Here is a 27,625-nt window from a genome sequence, read left to right as displayed (position 1 = left end):
ATCTATCTCACACAGTATATCTATTGCGAACTGTGCATCCTTCATCCAGAATCGGGCACAGAGGATCTAGACTTTTGAACTCTACTGACTAGGAAGACACTAGAACAGGGTACCCCATAGTAAATATAACATTCATTGTTTACAAGTAGATTTCGGTAGACTATTGAATGGCTACTGCAAAGATCAGAATCAAGCATCTGGACTCACACTGTCAAAAAACTAAACGTCTCAAAATGAAAAAAAAATACAATTCTGACATTTACCTTATTTTTTGGACTATAAGACTCACTTTTTTCTCCAAAAATTTTTGAGAAAAATTGGGGTGCGTCTTTTAGACCGAATGTAGCTTACCAGGGAGGTGGCAGCAGGAGTTAGGCGATACTGCGGTCGATGCTGCGAGTCCTGCGCTTGGAAGAGGGGATGTCCAGAGGTACAATGCCCAGGGTGATAGGAAGGAGCGTTTGATGGTCCTTTGTGATACCCCATGGTGCAGGGGCTCCACCAACATTTTGTGAAAGTTCGGAGCCCCCGCACTTCTATGTTCTCTATGTTGTGGACTCTGGGAAAAGGGCCGCCGGAGATTTCGTCTCCCAAGATCTCGGCTCCCAAGATCAAAAATCTGCGCATGCATGGCCTCTGGTGGGAGTCCACCATAAAGAGAACATGGAAGTGCCGGGGCTCCAGACTTTCACAAATTGTCGGTGGAGCCTCTGTATTGCCGAGGACTGTAAAACACCCCCTCCTACCACCCTGGGACATGCAGCATCGCACCTCCAGACATCCCCTCCTCCAAGCGCATCAATTGTAGTATCGCCCGACTTCTGCCACCAAGCACCCCCTTATTCCAGCCTGGGATGGGACCTCCAGCATTATCCCACAGCGTCACACCTCCGAGCACCTCCTGTGTCCCCCTCCACCCCCCCCTCACTGGTAAGCTGATTTCGGACTGTAAGACTTACCCCCATTTAACACATTAAGATTTTTCCCTAATTTCCTACTGAAAATTTCGGGTGCATCTTATGGTCCAGTGCGTCTTAAAGTCCAAAAAATATGGTATATAAAAATATCAGTGACCAATATAACCACTAGGGTGGTCCTTAATGCAAGCAAAAAATTATATTTTCATTGTTTTGATGGGGAACCCTCTGAAATGATTCATATGGGTAAAAAACTAATTAAACTACAAATATTTTAAAAAGATTTTCAATTTTACAGGTCCCTACCAATCAAGATATATAGCCGTTTGAACATATCTTGGTAAAAATTAACCATTATGATTGGCAATTACAAATCATGCTTATTTCTCAATAAAAATGGTTACTTTTGATGCCTGACAGTTAAATACTTGTTTGACAGCATCACTTATTATTTGCAGTTCATGAGTGTCTTTTTTGTTCTGTCTCTATATCGTTCTTGATACCCCTAGCCTACCAGCAGCAGAAATTGCTTCTGTTCTTCATTTGTTGTATGTAGCTTGTTATATATATCCATGAGTGCTGCTCCTCATTCTGTAGTATCTGTAGTCACTCTCATACCACTGACTGATTTCTTGGCAGCCTGGTACCCTTCATCATAGATCATAGATCTTCATCTTTAGACAGGAACGCCGATGACATGTCGGAGATGCTAAAGAAGATGTCAGATGTTGACAGATGTTTGTGATATCCTTTTCTTTCTCATTTGTCAGCAGGAACTAACTCCTGAACATCCACATTTGTAGCCATAGATGACCTTTGCCAGTCATCTGGCTCGGTGAAGTCCGGTGAAGTCCAACTGAAGCTTTGAATGAAATCCCTCTAAATGGAACACCACCAAGGAAAATGATTGTTAACTCCAATTATTCTCAGTAGTCCTCTTGGGTTGGTACTGAAGCAGTTATATCTGACATGATCTGGTCTAATAGCACTGTCTGAAAGGTAGTCAAGTCAATGATATGCCAGTTGTTCTTGAACCTGCTGAAGATTATTTTTTCTGGACCTTTCAATGGCCAAGCCAATGAACTATGTCTGCTTCCAACATTATTTCTAGAATATGATGGTGGCATACAAACCACAGCATGTCCTTGTCAAGCTTCTGCTCTAGAAGTTTGCAGGCGCCATTCCTGAAACCCTTGTTGACAGATGTGGTATCAATACACATGCACTTCACATTGTTAGTAACATTCTAGGTCACTGATGCAGTATAAACAGCATTAGCACAAGTTTCTCCTATTCCTTTAGCAAGCTTTGGAAATCCAAGCAATCAGAAATTCTGATATCAGAATGGAAGGATGGTCTACAGTTTTCCTGATGCTGATGTCTTCAAAGAGATTTCTATCCCAGTGATTTTTTAAAGGTAGAGTTGACTGAAGCTCCGGTTTCAGGTTTAGAACCATTGTCTGACGGCGTTTTATTCTTTCTCTATGAACTGATGGACAATTTACATTGAAATCTGCAGGATCATGGCCAAGGTGCTGAAGGGTTTGTGTGAGAATTAATGCTGCATTTCTGTCACTAACTTTGACCATGTCAAGTCTTGCTGACAGTTTGTCATCTACTACACTGACTCTTCCTCTTTTGGCTTGTTTTTCTGATGGCAGTACCACTGATGTTTCATATGTTTCATTGTCTTCCATATCTCTATCTGCTTCATCATATGATGACTGCAACACCACCTTTTCCTGTCTGGCACTTCTTTCTTGTCTCTCTTTCTCGATTCTTTTCTTGCAATTTGCCTCCCTTTCTTCAAAATTTCTTTGTTTTTTCTCAAACTCTTTGTCAACACCTCCAATTTTTTCATGGCGTCCAGTTTGTCTCTGAGCTAGCAAAAACTCCTTGTTTGTTATATTTGTCATATCAATAGTTCTAGCACGCGTGATATCAAACAAGTTGTTTATACCTGCGTTCCATTCTTCCTCCTTCTTCTTCAGACTATCAGAATATTTAGTTTTGCTTTCTTTGTTTTTCCTCAGCTTGTCACATTCTTTGAAGAGACCTTTCACTTTTTCAACCACATGTTTTTTCAGTCTGGTGGGGATGCTTGCGTTTGCCTTGACATCAAGAACATCATTAGCTGTTAAACAAGCTGCATCACATTGTCTGTTTAGTCATTTTATTGTAGTAGTAGAACAGTGACATAACCTCTCACTCGGATGGTTGTTTAGTTGAATATAAACTACCATCTGACATTTGTCCAATAAGTCACAGATATGTTTCGCTTCAGGTTGTTGGCTTTGACATACTGCAGTGCTAGCTGCTATGCTTGATGTTTTATTTTTGTAACCCCTGTAAAGGGAGTATGGTGTACAAGAACTGATGCAAACAGAAACAGACAGTGCTTCTCAGTAAGAGACATTGATCATCTCAGAGCTGTATTGCCTTGGTAGCCTGGGGAAGAGAAGCAGCATCAGACAGAACTGATTAGCTAAGCAAGCTGGAGAAGGAGGGTGTTATTCATGTCAGGATATATTCAGCAAAATTTACACCGTCCTGCCACAACCATATCTTTTAGACGAGGTGCAAATGGGACTCGGCCATGGCAAAAATCCAGAAAGTTTGATGGTAGGAAAGGACCCCTAAAACTGTGTCTATCTGGCTGAATTATTTTCTGCATTTTTAGTTTACATACAGAAACAAAATCAAGGGGTGCCTACTGAAGAAAACACACTTTCGAAAGTAAGGACCACCCTCATGACCAACCTTTCTTTTCAATATCAGTTATAAGTCTTCTATTCATGGAGTCTGTCAGTTTCTTAATCTGTTGATGATCAGCTTTTTAAGCAGCACCAACCACAACATCCCAACCAATGTTCAGAGAGATGTACTGTTTTCCTTGACCATCAATCTCCTGTTTAAGAAGGGACCACAAGTTTTCAAAAGGGTTTAGGCCAGGTGTGAAAGGGGTCATGTAATTTTGTTCAACCTTAAAGCCTATGCTGGATAGATAAGCAGTAGAGTACATTGATGCATGTGATGGAGCATAGTCCTGCATAAAAAATGTGTTTTTTTGTAAAGAGGCAGACTATTTCATGCACCACTTCTTGAAGAAAAAGTCTTAAAAAAACTGGCAGCAGGCTTGGAAGTTGATTTTCAGTTTATATTCAACCAGAAAAGATCAAACTAGCTTATCATAAATAATTCCAGCCCATAGCAGTACCCAACTCCCCCTTGCTGGTATCTGAGTCGAAGTGGAGGTCTGCACCCATTATTGATTCATCCATCTGGTCCATCAATAGTCACTCTCATCTCATCAGTCCATAAAACCTTTGAAAAACTTGTCTTATAACTTGTGTCTTGTACAGTGGTTGTCAGGTTTTAGCTTTCATTAGCTTGACAATGTCTTTGAGCACTTAAAACCTTGAAATATGACAGCACTGAAGGATAACAAGTCCCAGGTGGCTTCATGTTTGATTCTTCTCAAACCTTTATCACTAAATGTGCATCTTTTTTTCTCAACTTCATTGTATACCCTTTTAGCTATTTGCAATAAAACTTTTGATGTGTTATGCATCAGTATCTCAGCAATTTCAAGAGTGCTGCATCACTGTGTAAGACTTTAAACAATTAAGAATTTAACATTTCATTTCAGAGTCAGAGTAAAACCATTTTTCTTATTATAATGGCCTTCAGCTCGATCTTGAGCCACGGTGACTTGATGGATGATTGCTGGATGATGGAAGATCTAACTTGTAAAAGCCTAGATAGGCCAATCAGGGTCTTCTCTGCCATTGTCTTGAAAGTATAAAGCCATTGGGTTGCTGGTCATCCTCTTCGCCTTATTATTTCTATTCTTCCAATCAAGATGTCATTCTCCAGTGATTGCTCTCTTTGCATGATGTGTTCAAAGTAGGCAAGTCATAGAATCAAAAGAGTTGCCTAATAATTCTGCACATCTTGATAAAGGGCGTTGCATCCTTTGGATAGACCCTCTCTCATTACACAAATACTCATCACCTCATATGCTTCGTCTAGTAAGCATTCAAGTTTATACATCTTGGAGTTGGAAAATTGTAAGAAAAATTGTGATATGCTCAAAATAATTACTTGCCTAATAATTATGCACATAGTGTAATGCCCCTAAATAATCATGTTTATGTCAATTTTGCCACAAACAACATGACTTAAAAGGAAACACAAAAAAATGAAAAAGTTACATGTGTTTATTTTACATCAATTCATCTTAAAGGGAATCTGTCACCCCCTGGGACTTATCAGACCTCTAATATGGGTGTACAGGTGATAGAAATGTAAATCTATGCATACCTGTATGCCCCATATTAGAGGTCTGGTTGCTTTTAAATGTCTTTTTATTCAGTCCGTTTTCTCATTCTTCACACCGGGGGATGGGAAGAAGTCCCCGCCTACTCTGCTAATTGCAATACCCCCCCCCCTGCTAGTCACAGTGTCCTGTGACGTGCAGTCTCGTCTTCCAGATCCCGTGCATGCACAAATCACATATAATGCAAGGCTCATTTTTTTTCTCCCAGCTATATTCTTTCCAGCAGTGATCTTGTGCGCAGGTGCCAGGGAGTTACAGTTGCACATGTGCAGGATCTGGAAGACGAGACTGCATGTGACAGGGCACTTTGACGTGCAGGGGAGGGGGGGGAACATTGTGCATTTTATTCTGCTTTTTTTCTGTTTCATAGTTAATTGTGTCATTAAAGAAAAAAAAAATAGCTTGTTGTCAAAAGTTCTGATATGTCGACAACAAGCTATAGCTCATAGAAGAACAGAATTAAAAAAAATAATGGCTCGGTTATAAAGGGCTCCTGTTGAACTATATGGCACACCATCAGGGAAAATGAGAAGCTCGAGTAGGGGACCAGTCAGTAAATATAATGAGAAAAACTTGGCACTTAGTTTTGAAATGAGTGAATAAAAAAGTTTTAATGGCAATCCAAAATAATATTTAACATTTCGGTCCTAATCTGGACCTTCACTTTGCAGTTTTACTGTAAAGCGCATCCAGTTTGCCCATTATAAGGAAGCTGATGTCATTTATAAAATTGTATATTGAGGTGTTCCCTTTGTGACAACACATTCTTTATGTTTTAAAGGGTTAACCACCTTATGATGGGAAAAAATGTAGCACTCAGTTTTGCAGTGAGTGAACAAAAAGTTTTTCCTGGCAATCCAAAATAATATTTAACGTTTTGGTCCTAGTCCAGACCTGAACGCTATACTAAGATGACTAAGGACGCACTTTCACTGCGCTGTAACTATGCATATGATCCCATTTATTATTGATTTTAATTTTCTTTTTGTTTATAATGTTTCCACTATTTTATATTTATTATCTAAATTTGAGCTGTTTTTTAATAGAATGCCTTATTTTTGTGATTTTAGACATGTTTAAAAGTCCCAATTTTAAACTTTTGACTAACATCTGCACTAATTCGTACCTCCCACTCCCGGTTTCAAGACTTCTACCGAGCTGCACCTATTCTTTGGAATGCTCTACCCCAAGAAATTAGGACGAACCACAACTTACACAGTTTTAGGCGCTCCCTAAAAACACACCTGTTTAGGACTAGTGTTGAGCCACCCCCGTAGTGTTCGAGTTCGGTTCGGTTCGTCGAACACCCGTGTGTTCGCCGAACTGTTCGTCGAACTGTTCGTCGAACACCTTCGAACACCGTTAAAACCAATGGCAGACAAACAAAAACACATAGAAACACATAGAAAACACCTTCAAAGGTGTCCAAAAGCTGACAAACTGCTCAGAAGACACAACTAACACATGGAAAAGTGACAGGTACATATAGTCATGCGAAAAGAAAAGAGGTGGAGGAGTAAAAGGAGGGGGAGACACAGATATAGGCATGTCATGCCCTTCTAAAATCCAAAAAGTGAGAAGCCGAGACGGCCAGTCCGCTCCTGCCCGTGCCACCTCCGTGTCGCCGGGTTTGTGCCAGAGCCGCGGTGAACCCAGACGGCCAGCCCCCCTCTCCCAATACTGGTGCCTGTCCGCTGGTGGGTCGAGAGAGCCCCCCTGTGGTGGAGGCAGCTCTAAGCTTTTTAATTTAAATTGTCCCTCTAATTTGAATGAATACACTTTAAATCCATTTACAAGGATCTATTGGAGGGCAAGTCTCATGCCAGCAGCCGCGTAATTCCAGCTCCAGTAGCGTCCACTAAAGCTGCTGCAGATAAAAAGCTTTTATAAGGATCGAGCTCGACTGTCCACCGCAAGGCATCCTAGTGCCAGTCCCAGCCCCTATGCCTTGGGGTGCCTCCTGATGCTCTTCACTAAGTATCCCGTGGTCCCGAAGCATTTCCTTTGAAAAAATTAAGTGTCCAAACTACAGGTGGTGTAGCTTGCTTAACAGCCGGGATAATCCGCTGACTAGCAGACACTGCTACTAGGCACAAAGTATTTCCTGGGCTAGATGCAGTTAAAAATTTGTAAGTAGATACTCTCGTTGGATGCCGAGAAAGCATTCCATAGAGTCTCCTGGCACGCCATATATGATTCTCTTAAAAAGCTTGGGGTAGGGGTCTAGGGGACCCTTTTATAGCCAAAATCACGGCCCTGTATCACAATACGTCACCTAGGCTGAAGATAAATGGAACTGTAGCACCGAGGGCTCGGTTGCTACAGACGTATTGCACCTCACCTAGAGGTGTGATATCTCACTCTCAGATAAGGATGGAGTGTGGATCAGAACCCGACACCTGCATGCATTACACCACATTGCCGTGGGGCAGGGCGACCAATATGCCCCTGAGATGGGCATGACAGTCCCTGTCCCTGGCTGGAGTGGGGGGAGGGAACACTGAGGAAGGGGAACCCTGCAGTGCGGGAGCAGGGAGGAAGCAGTTCCTGGGTGCATTGAGAAGGGAGTATAAAAGGTGGGCACCATCTTAGTTCAGTGCAGAGAAGTCTGAGCAGAAGTGGCAGGGAGCAGGGGCTCTGCATGAGCTCTGCTCCGGAGGCAGGCCTAGTAACAGAGGCCCAGCCTGCAAGAGGGAGAAGGAAGGAAGAGGAGCGGAGAAGGCTCCAGGAACGAGGAATGAAGGGATCCCAGGGGTGCGGACGGGCGAGTCGCCACCGCACGCCCGAATCCACCTGCGTGGAGGGGTCAGGCCAAAGGGGGAGACCAGTCCCCGAACTAGTGGAGGCAGGAAACGACCCTCAGCTAGAAACCGGAGGCTCTGACATTTTATGTGGCGCAGCCCCTTGCTCCACCCGCTAGGAAGGCACCACATAGGGTCAGGGAAACTGGCGCCAAGTTTACCTAGAGGAGGCCCGAGGCAGCCGGACAGAAGTGTTGGTAAGAAAGGCCAGACAAAGGACACACAAAGGGGGTCCTGTGAAGCGCTCCAAAGTTATCTGGGAGTTGTCTGAGCCCCTCACCTGGTGAGCACAGTACGACGTGGGCAGCCGTTACCTGCAGACGTGGTCTGGATAATAAGAACTGTGAGTAAAGGCCCTGAACTGCATCACTGACTCCGTGTCATTACTGCTGCTGCCCTGCACCATCACCCCCATCCTCCGCATACACTGCCCTGAGGCTATACTCCTCCCGTGGGGAGTTATGCTACGCTCTGCTGCACCCACAACACCAGCCTTAGCGGTCTGCCCTGTAGCGGCGGTTCACTCTGACCGCAATCCACGGGTGGCGTAGTCGGACATTTAAACATCAAAACCACATAAATAGTTCCGCCACTGGTTTGACCGCCCTGAGCCACGGAACCGGATCGCCGCCACGAAGACTACAACCACCAGCATCCACCAAAAAGGGTCCGGCTCCGGGTGTCCCAAGGCCCAGGGGGTGCGTCAGAACATTTTCATCACCTTTCACAATCACCAATGGGACAAGGCAGGGATGTCCTCTGTCCCCTCTCTTATACATCCTAGTGACGGAGCACCTGCTCTCATCAATTCGCCATAACCCCAATATTAGGTGGATTGAGGTGGGAGGCACCGAGTACAAGTGCTCTCTATTTGCTGATGATGTCCTAGTATATATCACTAAATCACATATATCCATCCCTGCTGTTATGGCTGAAATAGATCACTTTGTTACATGGTAAAATTTTAAAATCAATGCAGCGAAGTCTGAGGCCCTCGATGTCTCCCTCCCTAAATCCATATAGGATTCCATCCAGTCCAACTTTCCCTTTGCCTGGCCCTCACAGGGTATCAAATACTTAGGAATTCCTATTCATAGAGACCTCTCCCATCTATGTTATCTTAATTTTGGGCCCTTTATTGAACAATTCCATACAGACCACGGTTGGCAAGTTAGAACTATAAGATTCACTACGTGAACCACTGGTGTTTTGTGGAAAAGCACATGTACACCGCGTTCCAAATTATTATGCAAAAAGTGTTTAGGAGTGATAAGGGAAGAATTTGTTTGTTTGTCAGTTAAACTCATTGATGGTGATGTGTGTCAGGGCTCTTTATATCACTGTAAGCAATTGCAGACACCTGTGCTAATTAGTTTGGCAGGTGTGTCCAATGAAAGGCAAGACTACTTAAGAAGGCTCTCTCACATTATTAAGCAGCCTACATTTTCTGCCAAAATGGGAAAGAAAAAGGATGTGTCGGCTGCTGAGAAGCAACAAATTGTGGAGTGTTTAGGTCAAGGCATGACTACAATCAACATTGTGCGATGATCAGGATGAAGTGTCTTGGCAATCAAGAAGTATGTAGCTGATTCACAGTACACACGTGTGCGTGCTGATAAGGGCAAATTGAGGACTCTTTCCTACAGGCAACTACGTCAGGTTGAAAGAGCAGCGGCAAAAAAGCCTTGTCATAGCAGCAGACAAGTTTTTGTAGCTGCTTGTGCCTCCAACGTCCCCCGAACAACAAGATGCAGGGTCCTTCAGAGGTTTGCAGCTGTGCATACGCCATCCTGTCGACCTCCTCTATCCACTTCACACAAGCAGAAACGGCTCCAGTGGGCCAAACATTACATGAAGACTGATTTCAAAACTGTTTTGTTCACGGATGAGTGCCGTGCAGCGCTCGATGGTCCAGATGAATGGAGTGGAGGATGGCTGGTTGATGGACACCCCACGCAAACACGGCTACAGCGCCAACAAGGAGGAGGTGGAGTAATGTTTTGGGCTGGAATCATGGGGAGAGAGATTGTCGGCCCCTTTAGGATCCCTGAAGGCGCTAAAGATGAACTCCATAATGTATGTGGATTTTCTCAAACAGCACTTCCTGCCATGGTTCAAGAAGAAGAACCGTGTATTTCACAGCAAGATCATTTTTCTGCATGATAATGCACCATCTCATGCTGCACATAAAACATCTGCATCTCTGGCTGATATGGGCATAAAAGGGGACAAACTAATGGTGTGACCCCCATGCTCCCCTGACCTCTACCCCATTCAGAACCTTTGGAGCATCATTAAAAGGAGTGTCTATGATGGCGGGAGGCAGTTCACATCTAAGCAACAGCTCTGGGAGTGTATTCTGTCCTCATGCAAAACAATTGAAGCAGAAACCATCCAAAACCTGACAAATTCAATGGACGAGAGAGTTCAGAAGCTCCTTTCGAACAAGGGGTCCTATGTGAAAATGTAACATCACCTAGAATAAAGTTTTGAGTTGAAAACTGTTTGATTTCAGTTTCTAACAACCTGCTAATGCTTATAATTTCAAAAATGACCATTTTTTTGGTCTTTATTAAAATGAAAAGGTTGATCGAAAAGTTTGGGGGATCTAAGAGTGTGGCAACCCAGTAGTCATGATTACTTCGAATTCTGACAATATGAGGGTCATGCTGCAGGTAGTGCAGCAAGAAGGCACTTATGTGTCTTGCGCATCTCGGAGCCCCAAAATTATTTTCCGGGCTAGATGCAGCTAAAAATTATTTAGTAATTTTAAATCTGGTGAAGCTTATTATAGATGGCCTAATAGGATCAGTGCTGCACACTGCTACAAAGCCCAAATTATTTTCCAGTCAAGATACAGATAAACATGATTAGTAATTTGAAAGCTTAAAACGGTTGGTAGGGTGATTTTAACCAATCATCAAGCTTTTACTCTCCCCAGGATGACACAGGGGTAGAAAAGTCATTTCGGATCCATGATTTGTTCATCTTTATGAACGTGAGTCTGTCTACATTATCAGTGGAGAGCCGCGTGCGCTTATCTGTCAGCACACCACCAGCAGCGCTGAACACACGTTCAGACAGAACGCTGGCTGCGGGGCATGACAAGATCTCCAAGGCGTAAGTGGCTAGCTCCGGCCATTTATCCAGATTGGAAGCCCAAAAAGAGCAAGGGTCCAGTGACACAGTCGTGGCTTCAATGTTTACTTGGAGATACTCCTGTACCATCGTCTCTAGGCGTTGACTATGTGTCAGACTTCTTGTCTCCTGTGGCCTTGCAAAGGATGGGCTAAAAAAGTGGTGAAATGATTCCGCAAAATTGATGTTACCAGCAGATACTGTGGTTCTGTTACGGTTTGAGTGCTGAACACTTGACGGTCCCACGGTTGGCAAGTTGGAACTGTGAGATTCACTACGTGCACCACTGGTATTTTGTGGAAAAGTACATGTAAGATTCTGCAACAGTCTCTGCTGATACTCCTGCATGCGTGCATCCCTTTCTATGGCAGGAATAATTTCTGCAAATTTACTTTTGTACCGGGGATCTAACAGTGTGGCAACCCAGTAGTCAGGATTATTTCTAATTCTCACAATTCGAGGGTCATGTTGCAGGTAGTGCAGCAAGAAGGCACTCATGTGTGTTGCGCATCCAGGAGCACCAAGTCCCTGTTGTGTTGGTGGCGAGGTAACAATCATGCTTCCTTCCTCTGTCCTCTCCCCCCAACCTCGCACAACAGAAATGTGATCAAGGTCTCCCTCATCTGATGAGTCTTCCATCAGTTCGTCCTCCACTTCTTCCTGGGCTCCTGCACCTTCCTCACTAGTTTGGCTGCTACCATGCGCCCTGGTAAAATCATCTCCCCCACCCTCACATGCCTGCCGCCCTGGTGCTGCCGACCGTCTGGACCTTGCAGATGTTAGCCCTTCCGCATACAACTCCTCCTCCTCTACTTCCTCCACCTCCTCTTGTGCCACCACCTGAGTCCGAATTCTGTTTAACATGTGCTCCAGCATGTAAATCACCGGAATAGTCATGCTGATAATGGCATCGTCAGCACTAAACATCTTCGTCGCCATTTCAAAACTGTGCAGAAGGGTGCATAGGTCCCTGATCTGAGACCACTCCTCCAGCGTGATTTACCCCACCTCTGAATCTCGTTGGCCCAGGCTATACATCAGAACGTATTGCACCAGGGCTTGTCGGTGCTGCCACAGTCGCTGCAACATGTGCAGAGTTGAATTCCACCGGGTAGGCACATCGCATTTTAGCCGGTGAAGTGGCAGGCCCAACGACTTCTGTAGAGATGTAAGTCGCTGAGCTGCGGGATGCGAACGGCGGAAGTGAGCACACAGCGACCGTGCCCTCTGCAGAAGGCCATCTAGTCTGGGATAGTGGGCTAAAAATTGCTGGACAACCAGGTTCAACACGTGAGCCTTACAAGGCACGTGTGTGACATTGCCCCGGCGAAGGGCCGCACCCAGGTTTGCAGCATTGTCGCACACGGCATTCCCTGGTTTCAGGTCCAGTGGAGACAACCATTCATGAAATTGGTTCTCCAGAGCTGACCACAACTCCTCAGCTGTGTGACTCACATTTCCCAGACATTTCAATGTAAAAACCGCCTGATGACGTTGAGCCCTACTGCCAGCATAGTAAGGAGGTGTGCAGGATCCCTTCTGCGCAGTTAGAAAGCTTGTGGCATGACCAGACAGGCTTTGGGTGCAGGTGGAAGACCGAGAGGAGGTTGAGGAGGCAGAAGCAGTGGAGGAAAAATGACATAAAGAGGATTGACGCACAACTCGTGGGGACGGCAAGACTTGGACAGCAGCCCCTTGTCCTGCTGTCACCATAGTTACCCAGTGCCGAGTCAGCGACATGTAACGCCCCTGTCCATGCCTACTCGTCCAAGTGTCTGTGGTGAAATGCACCCTGTCACACACAGAGTTTCTCAAAGAAGCGGTGATGTTGTGTGCGACATGCTGGTGGAGCGCAGGCACACCTTTCTTTGAGAAGTAGTGCCGACTGGGCATCTGGTACTGGGGCACTGCGACGGACATAAGGTCTCGAAAATCCTCTGTGTCCACCAGGCGGAAAGGCAGCATTTCTGTAGCCAAGAGCTTGCAGATGGTGAAATTCAACCTCTTAGCTTTCTCATGGCTAGGAGGAAATGGTCTTTTACTTGTCCACATCTGAGGGACCGAGGGCTGGCTATTGTGCTTAGACGGGGTTGATAAGGGTGTCCCCGGCAAACTGCCGGTCTGTGAGGAAGATGCAGGCGGACATGTTAGGTTGCCTTGATCCAAAGGTGGTGCTATCGATGTCGGACAGCGCTCAAGACCAGCTGGTGTTACCACCTCCAAAGAAAATGATGACCTGCCAATCACGCTGGCTGTTGCGGGTAAAGAGATGGCAGGTCTGCGCCCCAAAACAGGTGTGACTGCTGTCCCCCCAGTCACAGAGGATGAAGAGGCCGCAGATGCACAAGATATGGCAGACGGTGGTTGGCCCGGCCGGCTAGACCGCATTGTAGCACACTGAGCTTCCCACTGCAACTTATGCTTCATGTCCATGTGCCGGTTCATGCATGAAGTACTCAAACTATGTATTTTTTGGCCTCTACTTAGCTTTTGCTGACAAATGTTACAGATAACACGAGTTGGGTCATCTTTATCGATCTGAAAAAATGCCCAGGCTATGCAAGGCTTAGCACCCATGCGACCTGAAGAGCCACCACGACTTGTGGTGAGAGGCAGAGTTGTGTTTGAGGATGCAGTTGTTGACGTGCTTCCAGTACTACGTCTCTGTCCAGGAAGGCGCAACCTGACCTCGTCGTCACTAGCATCTTCCTCCACCTCCTCTGCTGACCTCATCTCTTGGCTGACTGTGGGTTGACAGTAAGTGGGATCTCCGACCTCATCATCATCACCCTGTGCGTTATCACACCCGTCGTCCTCAGAGCCAACCTGTTCCTGCCCTGACAAAAAACTAAAGTTGTCGCTCCAATCAGGTATTTGAGTCTCATCATCGTCTTCCTCATTGTCTCCACCAACAGGAGTTACAGTTTGGGAATGAGGGTCTACATTATGGTCAGAACCTTCTGCGTCTGGTCCTGGATCCGACTCATAAAGATTCTGGGCATCAGTGCAGATCATTTCCTCGTCTGGATTCACAGAAGCGCTGGAGTCGACCTCTGATTCCCAGGCTATAGTATGAGTAAACAGCTCTGCAGACTCAACCATCTGTTCTACCTCATACTCAGACGGGCAGCTGGAGATTTGGGAGCTGTGAGGAAGCAAGTGCGATTTGGGTGACACCTTTGAGGACTGGAGTATTTGTGATGTTGAAGTTGATGTGGAGGAGAGCCCACTTAAAGGAGCACTTGATATCCGTTGAAGCACCTGCTGTTTTTGTGCCTCATCTGGAATTTGTAGCGATTGGCGTGGCCGTAAGAAAGGGATCTTATCACATTGTCCGCTAAAAGAAGTAGACATTTTAGTTTGGCTGGAAGATGGTCTTTCTTCTGCACCTACCCCACGGACACAACCTTTTTTCCCCTTCCCAACACGCCTATTCCCCTTTCCACCAGCAGCAGGCCTTTTTCCACTCATTTTGGTGGTTAACTAATTCACAACTCTGGAGTTGTTTGCACAAAAAAACAATGGATGGTAACCGAGCAGAGCTGAGTGGCCAAACTGTGGTATTAGGCCAAAACTATTGGCTGGGTTAGATGCAGAAAAAAATTATTTTTAATTTGCAACCTGATGGAGGTCAGTATAGATGGACTAATAGACCAAGTCCCACACACTGCTAGAAGCCCAAATATTTTTTCAGAGCTAGATGCAGAAAAAAATTATTTTTAATTTGCAACCTGATGGAGGTCAGTATAGATGGACTAATAGACCAAGTCCCACACACCGCTAGAAGCCCAAATATTTTTTCAGAGCTAGATGCAGAAAATTTTTTTATTCAATTTGCAACCTGATGGAGGTCAGTATAGATGGACTAATAGACCAAGTCCCACACACTGCTAGAAGCCCAAATATTTTTTCAGAGCTAGATGCAGAAAAAAATTATTTTTAATTTGCAACCTGATGGAGGTCAGTATAGATGGACTAATAGACCAAGTCCCACACACCGCTAGAAGCCCAAATATTTTTTCAGAGCTAGATGAAGAAAAAAATTATTTTTAATTTGCAACCTGATGGAGGTCAGTATAGATGGACTAATAGAACAAGTCCCACACGCTGCTAGAAGCCCAAATATTTTTTCAGAGATAAATGAAGAAAAAAATTATTTTTAATTTGCAACCTGATGGAGGTCAGTATAGATGGACTAATAGACCAAGTCCCACACACTGCTAGAAGCCCAAATATTTTTTCAGAGCTAGATGCAGAAAAAAATTATTTTTAATTTTCAACCTGATGGAGGTCAGTATAGATGGACTAATAGACCAAGTCCCACACACCGCTAGAAGCCCAAATATTTTTTCAGAGCTAGATGCAGAAAAAAATTATATTCAATTTGCAACCTGCTGGAGGTCAGTATAGAAGGACTAATAGAACAAGTCCCACACACTGCTAGAAGCCCAAATATTTTTTCAGAGCTAAATGAAGAAAAAAAATATTTTTAATTTGCAACCTGATGGAGGTCAGTATAGATGGACTAATAGACCAAGTCCCACACACTGCTAGAAGCCCAAATATTTTTTCAGAGCTAGATGCAGAAAAAAATTATATTCAGTTTGCAACCTGATGGAGGTCAGTATAGATGGACTAATAGAATGATGCTATGCCCAAAAGATTTTACTTCACTAGGTGCAGTAAAAAAATTGGTATTCTATACACAGGTGGTATATCTTGCAACACAGATAGGCTACTCCACTGACTAACACACTCTGCAATAGGCCAAAAAGGATTAGCTTTGCTAGATTCAGCCAAATGCTGTGAAAAAAACTTGCACAGCACTGGCACAGACATGCCTGGCAAAAACTCATAGGAACTGATGTAACCTAGTACTGAAAAGGACTCCAATTACAATTAGTCTTTACTCCCACAATCTATCTATTTAAGAGCACAGACCTGCCTGATAAAAGTCGTAGGAAATGCTCTAACCTAGTCCTTAAAAGGACTGCAATCACAACTATTCCCTACTCCCAAGCTATCTGTATATTTGTGCGAAAATTGGCTTGAAATTAACAAGGTATAGCGCACACAGCAACAGCGGTGCCGTCTAACACGCAGCTGCAGCAGTGAGAAAATGGTGGCGACGGGGAAAATGGCTTGGTCTTATAGGGCAAGGACATGTGACATACACTGCCAATCACACATGCCCTTGCTTGTGTGAAAAAAAGCACTTCGCTCCGTGTGTGCGCTGCTGATAGGCTGACAGATTGCACCTCCCCACTGCAAATGCGGGAAAGAGAAAATAAAATGGAGATCTTCATTGTTCCTGCAGAGATCCATCCCCTGCCCCTCCCCCCGCCCCGCTGTACACTCAAACTGCGTATTAACATTAATTTTCATCATTACTGAGAAAAAATCCAGTTATGATTTTGGTGCAAGAACAGTTATCGAACATAACCTCGAACAGCCGAATTTTTCTCAAATTGTTCGTGTTCGCCGACCGGCTCGAACACCGCCCAAAACAGCTCGAATTTGAGATTGGCGAACAGTTCGAGTAGAACAACGCTCATCTCTATTTAGGACGGCCTATCACGCTCCCTAATCGAAGTCCTTTTATATTCTTATAGCCCATTCCCTTACTTCTTCAGACATAAATCTCCACCGAACCCAAAATCATTACAGATACTAGCTGGTGATGAACTCATGCAGCCTTTATCTATCCCTCATCCCCTCAAGATGGCTGGACCATCATTGTAAATAATCCCTGTACTTTGTGTCACCCCCACCTCATTGTAGATTGTAAGCTCTTACGAGCAGGGTCGTAATTTTTTTTGCTTTAATTATTGTATTATCTTTAACTGTTACTTAAGACTGTTGTATATGAACCTCTGAATTGTAAAGAGCTGCGGAATATGTTGGAGCTATATAAATAAAGATTATTATTATTTTACTCTACTAACTAGGTGTCATATAAACAAAAGTAGAAACATTAAACATGTGATACAATATATACTATTCAAGACTTTTGTATATATTCTATGTATTGCTCAAAATATCATTAGATTATCAAATTTACAATTAAAGGTTCTCCTTCAACATGGCAACTCAGGAGTGAACCATTACCCAGCATCTAAGCTTCATGTTCGCTAGGAATGGTCTTTTGATTGATTGACAGCTCGGGCCAGTGGAATGGTTGTTTCAGTGGCTCAAATATTTTCTCTGCAAGTAGAGGCATGGTTCTGAAACATGAGAAGAGTGCAGTGTTAATGAAGCTGGCTGGATCAAGAGTAGAGATGAGCGTTGTTCTACTCGAACTGTTCGCCAATCTCAAATTCGAGCTGTTTTGGGCGGTGTTCGAGCCGTTCGGCGAACACGAACAATTTGAGAAAAATTCGGCTGTTCGAGGCTATGTTCGATAACTGTTCGTGCACCAAAATCATAACTGGATTTTTTCTCAGTAATGATGAAAATTAAAGTTAATACGCAGTTTCAGTGTACAGCGGTGTGGGGGGAGGGGCAGGGGATGGATCTCTGCAGGAACAATTAAGATCTGCATTTTTTTTTCTCTTTCCCGCATTTACAGTGGGGAGGTGCAATCTGTCAGCCTATCAGCAGCGCACACACGGAGCGAAGTGCTTTTTTTCACACAAGCAAGGGCATGTGTCATTGGCAGTGTATGTCACATGTCCTTGCCCTATAAGACCAAGCCATTTTCCCCGTCGCCACCATTTTATCACTGCTGCAGCTGCGTGTTAGACGGCACCGCTGTTGCTGTGTGCGCTATACCTTGTTAATTTCAAGCCAATTTTCGCACAAATCTACAGATAGCTTGGGAGTAGGGAATAGTTGTGATTGCAGTCCTTTTAAGGACTAGGTTAGAGCATTTCCTACGACTTTTATCAGGCAGGTCTGTGCTCTTAAATAGATAGATTGTGGGAGTAAAGACTAATTGTAATTGGAGTCCTTTTCAGGACTAGGTTACATCAGTTCCTATCAGTTTTTGCCAGGCAGGTCTGTGCCAGTGCTGTGCAAGTTTTTTTCACAGCATTTGGCTGAATCTAGCAAAGCTAATCCTTTTTGGCCTATTGCAGAGTGTGTTAGTCAGTGGAGTAGCCTATCTGTGTTGCAAGATATACCACCTGTGTATAGAATACCAATTTTTTTACTGCACCTAGTGAAGTAAAATCTTTTGGGCATAGCATCATTCTATTAGTCCATCTATACTGACCTCCATCAGGTTGCAAATTGAATATAATTTTTTTCTGCATCTAGCTCTGAAAAAATATTGGGCTTCTAGCTGTGTGTGGGACTTGTTGTATTAGTCCATCTATACTGACCTCCATCAGGTTGCAAACTGCATATATTTTTTTCTTCATCTACCTCTGAAAAAATATTGGGCTTCTAGCTGTGTGTGGGACTTGTTCTATTAATCCATCTATACAGACCTCCATCAGGTTGCAAACTGAATATATTTTTTTATGCATCTACCTCTGAAAAAATATTGGGCTTCTAGCTGTGTGTGGGACTTGTTGTATTAGTCCATCTATACTGACCTCCATCAGGTTGCAAACTGAATATATTTTTTTCTGCATCTACCTCTGAAAAAATATTTGGCCTTCTAGCAGTGTGTGGGACTTTCTCTATTAGTCCATCTATACTGACCTCCATCAGGTTGCAAATTAAAAATAATTTTTATCTGCATCTAGCTCTGAAAAAATATTTGGCCTTCTAGCAGTGTGTGGGACTTTCTCTATTAGTCCATCTATACTGACCTCCATCAGGTTGCAAATTGAATATAATTTTTTTCTGCATCTAACCCAGCCAATAGTTTTGGCCTAATACCACAGTTTGGCCACTCAGCTCTGCTCGGTTCCCATCCATTGTTTTTTTGTGCAAACAACTCCAGAGTTGTGAATTAGTTAACCACCAAACTGAGTGGAAAAAGGCCTGCTGCTGGTGGAAAGGGGAATAGGCGTGTTGGGAAGGGGAAAAAAGGTTGTGTCCGTGGGGTAGGTGTTAAAGCAACAGTAACATCTGCAGAAGAAAGACCATCTTCCAGCCAAACAAAAATGTCTACTTCTTTTAGCAGACAATGTGATAAGATCCCTTTCTTACGGCCACGCCAATCGCTACAAATTCCAGATGAGGCACAAAAACAGCAGGTGCTTCAACGGATATCAAGTGCTCCTTTAAGTGGGCTCTCCTCCACATCAACTTCAACATCACAAATATTCCAGTCCTCAAAGGTGTCACCCCAATCGCACTTGCTTCCTCACAGCTCCCAAATCTCCAGCTGCCCGTCTGAGTATGAGGTAGAACAGATGGTTGAGTCTGCAGAGCTGTTTACTCATACTATAGCCTGGGAATCAGAGGTCGACTCCAGCGCTTCTGTGAATCCAGACGAGGAAATGATCTGCACTGATGCCCAGAATCTTTATGAGTAGGATCCAGGACCAGACGCAGAAGGTTCTGACCATAATGTAGACCCTCATTCCCAAACTGTAACTCCTGTTGGTGGAGACAATGAGGAAGACGATGATACGACTCAAATACCTGATTGGAGCGACAACTTTAGATTTTTGTCAGGGCAGGAACAGGTTGGCTCTGAGGACGACGGGTGTGATAACGCACAGGGTGATGATGATGAGGTTGGAGATCCCACTTACTGTCAACCCAAAGTCAGCCAAGAGATGAGGTCAGCAGAGGAGGTGGAGGAAGATGCTAGTGACGACGAGGTCAGGTTGCGCCTTCCTGGACAGAGACGTAGTACTGGAAGCACGTCAACAACTGCATCCTCAAACACAACTCTGCTTCTCACCGCAAGTCGTGGTGGCTCTTCAGGTCGCATGGGTGCTAAGCCTTGCATAGCCTGGGCATTTTTTCAGATCGATAAAGATGACCCAACTCGTGTTATCTGTAACATTTGTCAGCAAAAGCTAAGTAGAGGCCAAAAAATACATAGTTTGAGTACTTCATGCATGAACCGGCACATGGACATGAAGCATAAGTTGCAGTGGGAAGCTCAGTGTGCTACAATGCGGCCTAGCCGGCCGGGCCAACCACCGTCTGCCATATCTTGTGCATCCGCGGCCTCTTCATCCTCTGTGACTGGGGGGACAGCAGTCACACCTGTTTTGGGGCGCAGACCTGCCACCTCTTTACCCGCAACAGCCAGCGTGATTGGCAGGTCATCATTTTCTTTGTCCGACATCGATAGCACCACCTTTGGATCAAGGCAACCTAACATGTCCGCCTGCATCTTCCTCACAGACCGGCAGTTTGCCGGGGACACCCTTATCAACCCCGTCTAAGCACAATAGCCAGCCCTCGGTCCCTCAGATGTGGACAAGTAAAAGACCATTTCCTCCTAGCCATGAGAAAGCTAAGAGGTTGAATTTCACCATCTGCAAGTTCTTGGCTACAGAAATGCTGCCTTTCCGCCTGGTGGACACAGAGGAGTTTCGAGACCTTATGTCCGTCGCAGTGCCCCAGTACCAGATGCCCAGTCGGCACTACTTCTCAAAGAAAGGTGTGCCTGCGCTCCACCAGCATGTCGCACACAACATCACCGCTTCTTTGAGAAACTCTGTGTGTTACAGGGTGCATTTCACCACAGACACTTGGACGAGTAGGCATGGACAGGGGCGTTACATGTCGCTGACTGGGCACTGGGTAACTATGGTGACAGCAGGACAAGGGGCTGCTGTCCAAGTCTTGCCGTCCCCACGAGTTGTGCGTCAATCCTCTTTATGTCAAAGTTCCTCCACTGCTTCTGCCTCCTCAACCTCCTCTCGGTCTTCCACCTGCACCCAAAGCCTGTCTGGTCATGCCACAAACTTTCTAACTGCGCAGAAGGGATCCTGCACACCTCCATACTTTGCTGGCAGTAGGGCTCAACGTCATCAGGCGGTTTTTACATTGAAATGTCTGGGAAATGTGAGTCACACAGCTGAGGAGTTGTGGTCAGCTCTGGAGAACCAATTTCATGAATGGTTGTCTCCACTGGACCTGAAACCAGGGAAGGCCGTGTGCAACAATGCTGCAAACCTGGGTGCGGCCCTTCGCCGGGGCAATGTCACACACGTGCCTTGTATGGCTCACGTGTTGAACCTGGTTGTCCAGCAATTTTTAGCCCACTATCCCAGACTAGATGGCCTTCTGCAGAGGGCACGGTCGCTGTGTGCTCACTTTCGCCGTTCGCATCCCGCAGCTCAGCGACTTACATCTCTACAGAAGTCGTTGGGCCTGCCACTTCACCGGCTAAAATGCGATGTGCCTAACCGGTGGAATTCAACTCTGCACATGTTGCAGCGACTGTGGCAGCACCGACAAGCCCTGGTGCAATACGTTCTGACGTATAGCCTGGACCAACGAGATCCAGAGGTGGGGTCAAATCACGCTGGAGGAGTGGTCTCAGATCAGGGACCTATGCACCCTTCTGCACAGTTTTGAAATGGCGACGAAGATGTTTAGTGCTGACGATGCCATTATCAGCATGACTATTCCGGTGATTTACATGCTGGAGCACATGTTAAACAGAATTCGGAGTCAGATGGTGGCACAAGAGGAGGTGGAGGAAGTAGAGGAGGAGGAGTTGTATGTGGAAGGGCTAACATCTGCAAGGTCCAGACGGTCGGCAGCACCAAGGCGGCAGGTATGTGAGGGTGGGGGAGATGGTTTTACCAGGGCGCATGGTAGCAGCCAAACTAGTGAGGAAGGTGCAGGAGCCCAGGAAGAAGTGGAGGACGAACTGATGGAAGACTCATCAGATGAGGGAGACCTTGATCACATTTCTGTTGTGCGAGGTTGGGGGGAGATGAAAGAGGAAGGAAGCATGATTGTTACCTCGCCACCAACACAACAGGGACTTGGTGCTCCTGGATGCGCAACACACATGAGTGCCTTCTTGCTGCACTACCTGCAACATGACCCTCGAATTGTGAGAATTAGAAATAATCCTGACTACTGGGTTGCCACACTGTTAGATCCCCGGTACAAAAGTAAATTTGCAGAAATTATTCCTGCCATAGAAAGGGATGCACGCATGCAGGAGTATCAGCAGAGACTGTTGCAGAATCTTACATGTACTTTTCCACAAAATACCAGTGGTGCACGTAGTGAATCTCACAGTTCCAACTTGCCAACCGTGGGACCGTCAAGTGTTCAGCACTCAAACCGTAACAGAACCACAGTATCTGCTGGTAACATCAATTTTGCGGAATCATTTCACCACTTTTTTAGCCCATCCTTTGCAAGGCCACAGGAGACAAGAAGTCTGACACATAGTCAACGCCTAGAGACGATGGTACAGGAGTATCTCCAAGTAAACATTGAAGCCACGACTGTGTCACTGGACCCTTGCTCTTTTTGGGCTTCCAATCTGGATAAATGGCCGGAGCTAGCCACTTACGCCTTGGAGATCTTGTCATGCCCCGCAGCCAGCGTTCTGTCTGAACGTGTGTTCAGCGCTGCTGGTGGTGTGCTGACAGATAATCGCACGCGGCTCTCCACTGATAATGTAGACAGACTCACGTTCATAAAGATGAACAAATCATGGATCCGAAACGACTTTTCTACCCCTGTGTCATCCTGGGGAGAGTAAAAGCTTGATGATTGGTTAAAATCACCCTACCAACCGTTTTAAGCTTTCAAATTACTAATCATGTTTATCTGTATCTTGGCTGGAAAATAATTTGGGCTTTGTAGCAGTGTGCAGCACTGATTCTATTAGGCCATCTATAATAAGCTCCACCAGATTTAAAATTACTAATCATGTTTATCTGTATCTTGACTGGAAAATAATTTGGGCTTTGTAGCAGTGTGCAGCACTGATCCTATTAGGCCATCTATACTAAAGCTTCACCAGATTTAAAATTAATAATAATTTTTAGCTGCATCTAGCCCGGAAAATAATTTTGGGGCTCCGAGATGCGCAAGACACATAAGTGCCTTCTTGCTGCACTACCTGCAGCATGACCCTCATATTGTCAGAATTCGAAGTAATCATGACTACTGGGTTGCCACACTCTTAGATCACCCAAACTTTTCGATCAACCTTTTCATTTTAATAAAGACCAAAAAAATGGTCATTTTTGAAATTATAAGCATTAGCTCATTCGTGAACAAAACAGTTTTGAAATCAGTCTTCATGTAATGTTTTGCCCACTGTAGCCGTTTCTGCTTGTGTGAAGTGGATAGAGGAGGTCGACAGGATGGCGTATGCACAGCTGCAAACCTCTGAAGGACCCTGCATCTTGTTGTTCGGGGGACGTTGGAGGCACAAGCAGCTTCAAAAACTTGTCTGCTGCTATGACAAGGCTTTTTTGCCGCTGCTCTTTCAACCTGACGTAATTGCCTGAAGGAAAGAGTCGTCAATTTGCCCTTATCAGCACGCACACGTGTGTACTGTGAATCAGCTACATACTTCTTGATTGCCAAGACACTTCATCCTGATCATCGCACAATGTTGATTGTAGTCATGCCTTGACCTAAACACTCCACAATTTGTTGCTTCTCAGCAGCCGACACATCCTTTTTCTTTCCCATTTTGGCAGAAAATGTAGGCTGCTTAATAATGTGAGACAGCCTTCTTAAGTAGTCTTGCCTTTCATTGGACACACCTGCCAAACTAATTAGCACAGGTGTCTGCAATTGCTTACAGTGATATAAAGAGCCCTGACACACATCACCATCAATGAGTTTAACTGACAAACAAACAAATTCTTCCCTTTTCACTCCTAAACACTTTTTGCATAATAATTTGGAACACAGTGTACATGTGCTTTTCCACAAAACACCAGTGGTTCACGTAGTGAATCTTACAGTTCTAACTTGCCAACCGTGGCCTGTATGGAGTTGTTCAATAAAGGGCCCAAAATTAAGATAACATAGATGGGAGAGGTCTCTATGAATAGGAATTCCTAAGTATTTGATACCCTGTGAGGGCCAGGCAAAGGGAAAGTTGGACTGGATGGAATCCTATATGGATTTGGGGAGGGAGACATCGAGGGCCTCAGATTTCGCTGCATTGATTTTAAAATTTGACCATGTAACAAAGTGATCTATTTCAGCCATAACAGCATGGATGGATATATGTGATTGAGTGATATATACTAGGACATCATCAGCAAATAGAGAGCACTTGTACTCGGTGCCTCCCACCTCAATCCACCTAATATTGGGGTTATGGCGAATTGATGAGAGCAGGTGCTCCGTCACTAGGATGTATAAGAGAGGGGACAGAGAACATCCCTGCCTTGTCCCATTGGTGATTGTGAAAGGTGATGAAAATGTTCTGACGCGCCCCCTGGGCCTTGGGACACCCGGAGCCGGACACTTTTTGGTGGATGCTGGTGGTTGTAGTCTCCGTGGCGGCAACCCGGTTCCGTGGCTCAGGGCGGTCAAACCAGTGGCGGAACTATTTATGTGGTTTTGATCTTTAAATGTCCGACTACTCCACCCATGGATTGTGGTCAGAGTGATCCGCCGCTCCAGGGCAGACCGCTGAGGCTGGTGTTGTGGGTGCAGCAGAGCGTAGCATAACTCCCCACGGGAGGAGTATAGCCTCAGGGCAGTGTATGCGGAGTATGGGGGTGATGGTGCAGGGCAGCAGCAGTAATGATACGGAGTCAGTGATGCAGTCCAGGGCCTTTACTCACAGTTCTTATTATCCAGACCACGTCTGCAGGTAACGGCTGCCCACGTCGTACTGTGCTCACCAGGTGAGGGGCTCAGACAACTCCCAGATAACTTTGGAGTGCTTCACAGGACCCCCTTTGTGTGTCCTTTGTCTGGCCTTTCATACCAACCCTTCTGTCCGGCTGCCTCGGGCCTCCTCTTGGTAAACTTGGCGCCAGTTTCCCTGACCCTATGTGGTGCCTTCCTAGCGGGTGTAGCGAGGGGCTGCGCCACATAAAATGTCACAGCCTCCTGTTTCTAGCTGAGGGTCGTTTCCTGCCTCCACTAGTTTCGGGGACCAGTCTCCCCCTTTGGCCTGACCCCTCCACGCAGGTGGATTCGGGCGTGCGGTGGCCACTCGCCCGTCCGCACCCCTGAGATCCCTTCGTTCCTCGTTCCTGGAGCCTTCTCCGCTCCTCTTCCTTCCTTCTCCCTCTTCCAGGCCTGGGCCTCTGTTACTAGGCCCGCCTCCGGAGCAGAGCTCATGCAGAGCCCCTGCTCCCTGCCACTTCTGCTCAGACTTCTCTGCACTGAACTAAGATGGTGCCCACCTTTTATACTCCCTTCTCAATGCACCAAGGAACTGCTTCCTCCCTGCTCCTGCACTACAGGGTTCCCCTTCCTCAGTGTTCCCTCCCCCCACTCCAGCCAGGGACAGGGACTGTCGTGCCCATCTCAGGGGCATATTGGTCGCCCTGCCCCACGGCAATGTGGTGTAATGCATGCAGGTGTCGGGTCCTGATCCACACTACATCCTTACCTGAGAGTGAGATATCACACCTCTGGGTGAGGTGCAATACCTCTGTAGCAACCGAGCCCTCAGGGTGCTACAGTTCCATTTATCTTCAGCCTAGGTGACGTATTGCGATACAGGGCCATGATTTTGGCTATAAAAGGGTCCCCTAGACCCCTACCCCAAGCTTTTTAAGAGAATCATATATGGCGTGCCAGGAGACTCTATGGAATGCTTTCTCAGCATCCAACGAGAGTATCTAATTACAAATTTTTAACTGCATCTAGCCCAGGAAATACTTTGTGCCTATTAGCAGGGTCTGCTAGTCAGCGGATTATCCCGGCTGTTTAGCAAGCTACACCACCTGTAGTTTGGACACTTCATTTTTTCAAAGGAAATGCTTCGGGACCACGGGATACTCAGTGAAGAGCATCAGGAGTCACCCCAAGGCATAGGGGCTCGGACTGGCAGTAGGATGCCTTGCGGTGGACAGCCGAGCTCGATCCTTATAAAAGCTTTTAAACTGCAGCAGCTTTAGTGGACGCTACTGGATTTGGAATTACGCGGCTGCTGGCATGAGACTTCCCCTCCAATAGATCCTTGTAAATGGATTTAAAGTGTATTTATTCAAATTAGAGAGACAATTTAAATTAAAAAGCTTAGAGCTGCCTCCACTACAGGGGGGCTCGCTCGACCCACCAGCGGACAGGCACCAGTATTGGGAGAGGGGGGCTGGCCGTCAGGGTTCACCGCGGCTCTGGCACAAACCCGGCGACACGGAGGTGGCACGGGCAGGAGCGGACTGAACATGTCGGCTTCTCACTTTTTGGATTTTAGAAGGGCATGACATGCCTATATCTGTGTCTCCCCGTCCTTTTACTCCTCCACCTCTTTTCTTTTCGCATGACTATATGTACTTGTCACTTTTCCATGTGTTAGTTGTGTCTTCTGAGCAGTTTGGCAGCTTTTGGACACCTTTGAAGGTGTTTTCTATGTGTTTCTATGTGTTTTTGTTTGCCTGCCATTGGTTTTAACGGTGTTCGAAGGTGTTCGACGAACAGTTCGACGAACAGTTCGGCGAACACACGGGTGTTCGACGAACCGAACCGAACTCGAACACTACGGGGGTGGCTCAACACTAATCAAGAGATGCTGACAGCATCAGATCAGCACTTCCAAGCTTTAAAGAAAAAATCTTTTAAGTGCTGCACTCCTTGACTTCGAGACTTGCCATCGCTGATATAATGCTCACATCCTAAAAAACTACCACAAAATAATAAAATTGGAAATCCGTCAATTCTTGAGTATCGACAGGATTTTTAAGTAAATTGCAAAGCTACTTGTTTTTACAAGCTTTTTGCAATTTTATCAATCAATGTTGAGAAAACCCCTGAAATTTTCTATACAAAATTTTAATTTAGTATTATGCCACTACAAGAAATGCAAGCTCTGTTAAATATATATTTTCTGTTTACTTTTTTATTTCATTATTAATATGTAGGTACAAATATATTGTTTTCACAGTGTTATACTTTGACATCATTTATACTTTAACACTGTACACCCTATGCTTTAAAGGCTTATTCAGACATCTGTTTTTGCTCTCATTTCCTATATGTGTAGCATGGTTCCTGCATTCAAATTCCAACAAGGACTACATCTGCAAGGAGTTTTCATGTTCTCTCTGTGTTTGCATGGGTTTCCTCCCACATTGCGCAGACATATTTATAGGGAATTTAGATTGTGAGCAAAAATGGAGACAGCGATGACAATATCTCTAAAGTGGTGTAGAATATGATGGTGCTTCTCTATTATACTGAATAACAGAACGTCTTCCAGACCAATTGGATTGGACTGGATAATAGATTGGATGACAGAACATTAGTGATGAGCAATCATGCTCGTTACTCGAGATTTACGAGCATGCTCAGGTGTCTTCCGAGTATCTTCAGCGTGCTCAGGTGTTATGTTTGAGTCACTCTGTGCACATGATTTGCAACTGTTTGACAGCTTCAATACATGTGAGGAATGCGTG

The sequence above is a fragment of the Phyllobates terribilis genome, unplaced genomic scaffold (genome assembly GCF_046119375.1).
Source record: "Phyllobates terribilis strain yellow unplaced genomic scaffold, ASM4611937v1 Scaffold_4__5_contigs__length_816908805, whole genome shotgun sequence".
Classification (NCBI taxonomy): domain Eukaryota; kingdom Metazoa; phylum Chordata; class Amphibia; order Anura; family Dendrobatidae; genus Phyllobates; species Phyllobates terribilis.
The sequence above is the reverse complement of the archived record's forward strand: the minus strand, read 5'-3'. Positions refer to the sequence as shown.